This window comes from Zonotrichia leucophrys, chromosome 2 (genome assembly GCF_028769735.1).
Source record: "Zonotrichia leucophrys gambelii isolate GWCS_2022_RI chromosome 2, RI_Zleu_2.0, whole genome shotgun sequence".
In the NCBI taxonomy this organism is placed as follows: domain Eukaryota; kingdom Metazoa; phylum Chordata; class Aves; order Passeriformes; family Passerellidae; genus Zonotrichia; species Zonotrichia leucophrys.
The window spans coordinates 46,455,508-46,462,968 of record NC_088171.1 but is presented as its reverse complement, the minus strand read 5'-3'; the positions used below and the strand labels follow the sequence as shown (position 1 = coordinate 46,462,968).

Below are 7,461 nucleotides of genomic sequence, written 5' to 3'. Positions count from 1 at the left end.
CCAGAGTTTATGCAGCTTTCCACAACTCCTTGTTGTACAAAGCATTCCTGTCTGTGCCTACTTGAGCAGGTGGCATGATGCAGTGGGAGCAAACAAGAGAGATGGATGGTTTGGGGAGTTTTAGCTTGGTCTGGTCCCATTGGCAGGCTGCTTATCAATCAGCAGTGATGATGTGAGTGAATTCTTGATCTGAAGCAGTGTTAATGCAGATGCACCCTATGATTTCCACTGAGAACATAGGGAGATGACATTCTGGCTCTCATCTTCGTTCCTGACTCCCATGGCTCAGCCCACAGCAGCTAACAGTTACAATTGCCAGGAAAGAGTGATGTGTTAATTTTTTTGCCACTTCTGCCCCCCCCAGCTTGGAGTCTACCTAATGTTAGTCAAATTCTTGCACAGTCCAGAGGCTAAGCTAGCAAATCTCGCTCATATGCAAACAGCAGTCTTTCAAAGGTGGGAGGAGCCCAGGTTTGGCTCGTTTTTTCCTCAGGCTGGGCAGAAGGCAACCTCTTGCCCTAAAGAGCACTTCTGAGGACATTCAAATTCCACCAGAAGGCAGCAGTGAAGCTTATCATACAAAAAAGGATGCCACTTGTTTCTTGGGTTTGTTTGGGTTTGTATGTTGGGGTTTTTTTTAACAAAGGAAAAGCAGTATCTTTTAACTTCATTGTGGTAAATGAATGATGTGTGTTGGCCCACGTCATGGTTTGACACTGACTAAACACCAGGCACCCATGAAAGCTGTGTGCTGATCTTCTCTTGCTCTCAGCTGGGCAGAGGAGTCAAAAAAATGCAATGGAGAACTCTTGAGTTGAGGTGAGAACTGGGAGAAACTCAGCCCTTGCTCTGGCTCTGAACATGACACCAGCAGTGGAGCACTCTGTCACAGAATCACAGTCACCGAACGGGTACAGTTGGAATGGACCACTGTGGGTCATCTGGTCCAACCTCCCTGCTCAAGCAGGGCTGTCCTAGAGCACAGGGCACAGGATTGTTTTTCAGTATCTCCTGTGAGGCAGACTCTACAACCTCTTTGTACAACTTCTTCCAGTGTCACCCACACAGTAAAGAAGTTCTTCCTCATGTTCAGGTGAAACTTTGTGTGCATCAGTTTCTGCCCACTGCCCCGCACCCTAGTGCTTGGCACTGAGAGGAGCCCGGCTCCATCTCTTTGGCACACCCACACCCTCTCCTTTCAGACATTTATACACATTAATGATGTCCCCTCTCAGTAGTCTCTTCTCGAGACTGAACAGGCCAACTCCCTCGGCTTTTCCTCCTAGAATGAAACTCCAGTCCCCCAAACATCCTCACTGCTCTGCACTGTACGGCTCCTCCTTGTGTGCCAACAGTTTCTGGATACCTGCAAACCAAAACTACCCTGAACCCGCCTGGGACTCAGAGATGCCCGCTGAGGCAGAACCATCCGTTCCCATGCCAAAACAAAAAAGTGTGGGGTTTTTCCTCACAAAACCCGCATTTCCCCCCAGGGCCCCGCACGCCCGGGCCGTTAACGCGCAGTGGGCACAGGCGGTCCGCAGCTGCTCGGGCCCATCCGCCGCTGTCGTCCGTGGGCCGGGGAGCCCTTGGCGGGGCGGGGAAGGGCAGGGCCGGGCCGCGCTGCCTCCCGCCGCCGCCGCCGTTCACTTCCTGGTTCCTCCCGGCGGCCGCTCCACCTCCGCGCAAGGGGCGGGCGGGCGGCCGGCGGAAGGGGGGGGGTGCGGTGCCGTGCCGTGCCGCTGCCGGCGCGGGGGCGGCGGGGCGCGCCGGACCCGCGGCGGCGGCGGCGGCCACTGGGGTAGGTGGGTGCGACTGACAGCGCGGGGCGGGGGGTGCTGGGGGGCGGGCAGGTGTGTGCGCCGGCGGAGCGGGGCGGGAGCGGGAACTGGGAGCAGAGAGCGGGGAGCCGGGAGCGGGCCGCCGGTGGACGCCATCCCGCCGCTGCACCAGCTGCCTCCCGGCCCCGCCGCTGTCCCTGTGGTGTCCCCGGCCCGCGCGGCCCCTCGGCAGTACGTGCGGGAGCCCCGGGGTGGCGCGGCCGCCCAAGGGCCGCGCAGGGCTCCGCATCCCTCGGCGGGGCCCCCGGGCCAGGGCCGGGCGGCGGCTCCTGTCCCGCAGCGGCGTCCCCGGGACCTGTGGGCATCGGTCGGGAAACGGGCGGAGGGCTCCCGCTCTCACCTCGCCGCCTTCCAGCGCTGGGCTTTAAACACTGGGAAGCTGAACGCGTTAAATGATAGCGTGCTCAGTACGCGGTTTAGGTCTGCTCCGCGGCCTTTCGGAGCAGCGTTGAGTCCCCTCTACAGGAAATTTAAAGTCGGAGCCTCCAGCGATTTCTTCGGGGTCCTGTGACCTGTCGGTGGATTGCAGTGGTCCTGTAATTTGCTAATGCGTTGCAGCGATGGGAGCAGCTGGCCAGCGAGTGGAGCTGACCGTGTCGCTTCCGAGGTGGCCCTGGTCACCCGGCGTGTGGCTGTCCCATGGCCCCATCGGCCAGGTGCGCCCCCGGCATCGGCAGCGATCCCTGGCCAAAGCATGGCGCTGGGCTGGGCTGTGCTGTGGCGGGTTTAGTTGAAATGGATGGTGAGTTTTACGGCTGTAGCAAGCGATCCGGACTGGTTTAGAACGGCAGCTTCTGAGTGCTACTGGAGTTGTTCTGTAAGGTAAATTTTTAAGAAGAAGCAAGAGCTCACCATGGCTCATTAGAAAATAGTCTTCAAGAAAACAATCAAGAAAAGAGGCCTTGGGGAGGACGGGGCAGCAATCTGGTCCCTGATGGGCTCTCCACTTGGTGTGAACCCTTGAGGGATGTGGGATGGACAGCAAAGTTCGTTTAGATGTCTTTCCTTTGATCCCGATTCAGAAAAGCTAAACTGTGTTATTCAGCATGAGAGAGAGCCACAGTGTGCCAGACTCCTGGCACAGCAAAGGTGTGTGTGGAATGTCAGATCTGTAGGAAAGGAGCCCAAATTTGGATGGTTGTTCTGATACGGTGGAATCACAGAGAGGGGAGGGACTGGTGACTTACGGTGAGTGACTGCATTGGGTGTCTTGTGGTGTACATAGCAAGGCATTAGTGAGGACCATATTTTCCTTTGCTTAATGAAAGCAACAAATAAGTCTTTTGTGTAGCATTACAGGCATTTCAGTGATAAGAGTCACCATAAAGGGAGCCACGCCACTCTTACGTCTTTTAAAAATGCAGCCCCATGTGTGCAATAAAGATGCGCTCCTTCAAAGGCCACGACTCTGTCAGCGTAGCTCTTGGTGCTGCCTCACTGATGCAATAGTGTGTGTCACACCAGAGGGACCTGCTGCTGGTAGTAAGTTGTGTCTGACTGAATGTTCATTGAGACTTACAAGATGCGGCCCAGAAACTCTTGTGTGTTTATAGGTTTATGAAGGAGCAAATATCAGGTGTACCTAAACCCCAAAATATTTGTTGTGACATTTAGGACCTGTAGCAATAACATCTATTGGGTATTCTCATGTATGTTTCTGCTTCCTTTTAATTTTCATTTAAAGTGATGTAGTTACAGACAAGGGTGTCTATTTCAGTTTGAAACTGCTAGTGTGGTTGTAGACAAAAGTACACAAATGTAATTTAATCCAGATAATGGGAGCAGGTTGCAAGAAGCTGAATTCCTCAGCAGATGCAGGTCTGCTGTGCCCAAGTAGTTATGTGTTTTTTCTGGGCAGTTTCCTTTGCGTCAGAGAAGGGGAACAGCTGACAGTCTTCAGCAGTGTGTGTGTATCCTGGGCAGTGGTAGCTCAGTTTTGGTGAATCTTTTTCTTACCTAATAGGAATTTACTTTTTTCAATGGGTGGATTGCTGTGCACCTCCAGCAGAAGAGGAGCTAGCAGTGCTGCATAGTCCATGCAGTTTAAACCGTGTGTTGCATGATTTCAGAAAGACTTGGAGCCAGTCACTGTGCAGACATTTCCCATACAGCTCTAACAGGGCATCTCTCCTGTAGAGGAGACTAGATGGGCACCCACAGTGGTGTCAGTCTGAAAATGGACTGGCTGTAGCTCAGCCAGTCTCTGCAGATGTTAGTTGGCTGAGCTTATGCTTTTCTCTGATGCCTCTGCAGTGTAGACATGACCTTTTTCTTAGGGCAATATTCAGGAATACAGTTTTTCTACAGCCCCTTCCTGACAGAAAACAGCAGATAATGTAAAATATGACACAACAGAATATCATCTTGTCAGTTTTTATTTCCCCCATCCTGTTCTTAGCTGGTTGAAGCAAACTATATGTGACCGATTGTACCTGGAACATCATATTTAACCTGAGCATGTAGCTGATCTGAAGCTTTGGGTTGTGTTCGAGAAAAGGAGAAGTTAAAGCTTTCCTAATTGAAGCTGTGTGTTTCCTGGGTTGTGCAGGCAATAAGGAAAGAAGATAGCCCTTGCCTGGAGCTGCAGTGCAGCAAGTCTGCCAGTAACACTTCACACATTGTCCGTTGGAGAGGGAGTCCAGGAACACGAGCCAGCTTGTTTGCAGGGTGTGGGTGCCAAAGGCCTCCCCATATGGCAGCAGTTCCCTGCTAGTGAGGTGCAAGGTGTTAGAGGCAAGGTGCAGCTGGGTGCTGGCTCACTGCATGGGAGCACTGGTGTGTTAACTCCTGTCATTTGCTTCTGGCTGTGCCCCCAGCCTGGGGGCTGCTTGGGAGTGCTTCTGGAGACTGAGTGAGAGATTTGTCTAGGCTTATAGCCCCATATTTCTCTTTGCACCACCAGGGTGACCATACAGAACCCCTGCTGTTACAGGAGAAGAGGTAGAAGTGCAAGAGGAGGGGGAAAAAAGAAAGGGAGGATAGATATGGAAAGGTAAGGAAATGAGAGGGAAGGGTACAGCATCAGAATTCAGCTAGAAAAATGTTGGGAAGTGCTATTCCAGGAGCAAGTAAAACAGCAAGTAGAAAAGGACACAGAGGACTCACTGTTAAGATCCTTTGACAACAGAGGAATGTTGAATGAGAGGAAATGCAATGCCTTTGTTGTTCCTGCTCCTGGGCTGGTAGTGGATGGTGTGTTTGTCATGTTCAGCTGTGAGTTTTGCAATAACGCAGAATTGACGGGTGACCAATCTTAAGTGTGGGGCAGCATGCAGAAGTTAAAACAAGTGGGCTGAAGCTGAAACAGTCTGAGTAAAGGTAGTGTAAAATACTATGCTCTTGAAAAAAAAAAAGGTAAAAAAAGACATATGCAGGCTTAGTGGGAAGGCAGTAGTACCGTATCATAGATTACAGGGAGGACTGTAACAGATGATAAAGGTAGGTAATGTGATATGCATTCTTTGTTCTTTGCAGTGGCCACTTGAATTACAGATGTCCAATACAGTACAGAATAGATAAGGGAGATATTATATATGGTAGCTACCATATATTAATTTATTTCTTTGTATTACAAAAGAAAATTAAGGTTTACACACAGAAGCTATTTTTTATGGCAGCAAGGATCCCTGCTGCTTGCCAGCACTAAAGTTAGCAAAACAAGAAATGCTTAGTTTGCCAACTCAGATGTTCTTTGCTATGTTTCAAAAGCTTTAACCTACAGCAACTTTGAACCTGCAGGTTTTTCCAGTTCTCTGAAGTAGCAGCATATGTTTCTTCTAGTTGTGATTTTAACTTTTCAGGATAGAGGTGATAATTGTTTGGTCCCTGTGTTTTTAATGTGCTGTTTTAATGTATGCCCTGTGTACTTTCGGTATTGGCTTAGGGATCTGCTTAGGTGTAATATGTAGATTTGAAATCTAAATGCCTTACAGCCTTTGTACCTACGTCTTTACTTACCCATATGTGGCAAAGCAGAATAATAAACTACAGGCAGGGGAATAAAATCAGAGAGTGACTGACTTGTTCATGCTTGTGAAGAGGGGGCTGTAGCAAAAGCAGGTGAGAGCCAAATCCTGCGATAGACCATCTTGAGTGAAAACCTATGTCTGGTAGTAAAGTGCTCTTTCTGACTTGAAAGATAGTAGTTAAAATATTTTTTTAGACTGGAGGGTTTCTGCCAGCTTCTTATTATGATTAAAACTTTAAAGCTGCAGCTCTGTCTTGCTTTGCAAAACATATTCCTTATGCCAGGAAAGTTGTGTGGTTTTTAAAATTGAAACTGAAAATAATACCAGTTTTATAGATAAGCCTTTCCCTTTATTTTTTGTCTTTGTTAAAAAAAAATGTTGATAAAGGACAAATTGAGAATTTACGTTCCCCTAATCCAGTGGCTTGCTGTTTTAGGTCCTGAGTCAGCATGTAAATTGCAAAGCTGTCTAGAAGATCAGGACAGCTTCTCCTGTTCTGTCTCTCATAAGGCTGTGCATTCAGGATAACTGCAGTGCTGTGGGAAAGCATGACATTCCCATCTGTTGTTTTCTGTTTCCTGGTGCAGTCTCTCCGGCACGATTGCTCTTTCCTTCCAATGCTTAACTTTAGATAGGTGGCAATGCAACAAGGATGGTGTGTTCAGGATTAGTATTTCTCTTTTGACGTGGGTTAAGTAGCTTGTTGTATTTGGTTTATTGGGAAACTGTGAGATTGAAGTAACAGAACATCTCTGTTGCCCTTGCAGCTCTGGTAGTTAAAAACTTACCAGTTATTTTGTAATGGTTCATTACTTAATGACAGTTTTATAAAGTACCTTCTATCTCTGATGAAAGACTTAGTAAGATCACTGACTGTGATCAGACCAAGTCAGATCCAAGTCTGACCTCAGTCTTGATGCCTTTGTGATTTGTGCCCTGTTTCTACATGTTGCCCCAATTTTGTCACTCATCCATAGTGGTTCAGTGTTTGTACCTTGGACAGTAACTACATTGTCTTTGCTCTCCTTTGCTCAGGCTGGCAGCTGGCAGGCCTTTTGGTGTGGGTGCAGTCACCAGATAACTCAGACTCTTAGGTCGGTCTTTATTGCATTACAATTTATTTATACAATACATGTCCATTGGTTAAACAGAAATGATACAGACATTAACCAGGGAGCTGTTCCATCCACGCTGAGAGACTACATGCCACAAGCATCAGGATAGGGAAACCCCTGTATTTGTAATTCAGAAAACTTGACCTTATTTTCCTTTCAGTTCTACTAATGGAATTCCTCTGGCACTGTTGAAGTTGCTTCTTGTCTACACTGATGTAAATTAGAGGAGGGCTTAGGGGTTTGTGCCTTATGTGACTGCATCTCTTTTGAGGTGCAGTCTGATCCAAACCCTCAGGATGGAGCTTCTAGATATGACAGGCATCTTTGATGTAATTTCCCCTTTCTCTCCTTAGGGAGAAGTTTCCTCTGTGTATTTGCTCTCCTATTCAAATGTGTTCTTCAGGAAGGCATGGCTTCAATTAAATCTTCCCCTCTAATAAGATGCTTCTAATAAAAATAATGAAAGTATGATTTTAGCATGAGCCATTTTTACTAAGGTCTTGTTCATGTGTGGCATCCTTGAAGTAAGAAATAAAT

The 7,461-nt window shown here is 48.3% G+C and overlaps 1 protein-coding gene across 4 annotated transcripts in view; it reads left to right on the top strand.

Moving 5' to 3' along the window:
* The window catches only part of ZDHHC3 (zinc finger DHHC-type palmitoyltransferase 3), a 36,864-nt gene that overhangs the window by 1,325 nt on the left and 28,078 nt on the right, over positions 1-7,461 (top strand). For 2 of the 4 annotated variants that reach the window (XM_064704844.1, XM_064704847.1), the window contains exon 1: positions 1,685-1,801. The exons of 1 other annotated variant lie outside the window; for it this stretch is intronic. The gene's annotated coding sequence lies outside the window, so the exon portion shown is untranslated. Of the gene's footprint in view, positions 1-1,684; positions 1,806-7,461 lie in introns of those variants that run through there. One more of the 4 variants, XM_064704845.1, reaches the window with a different exon arrangement.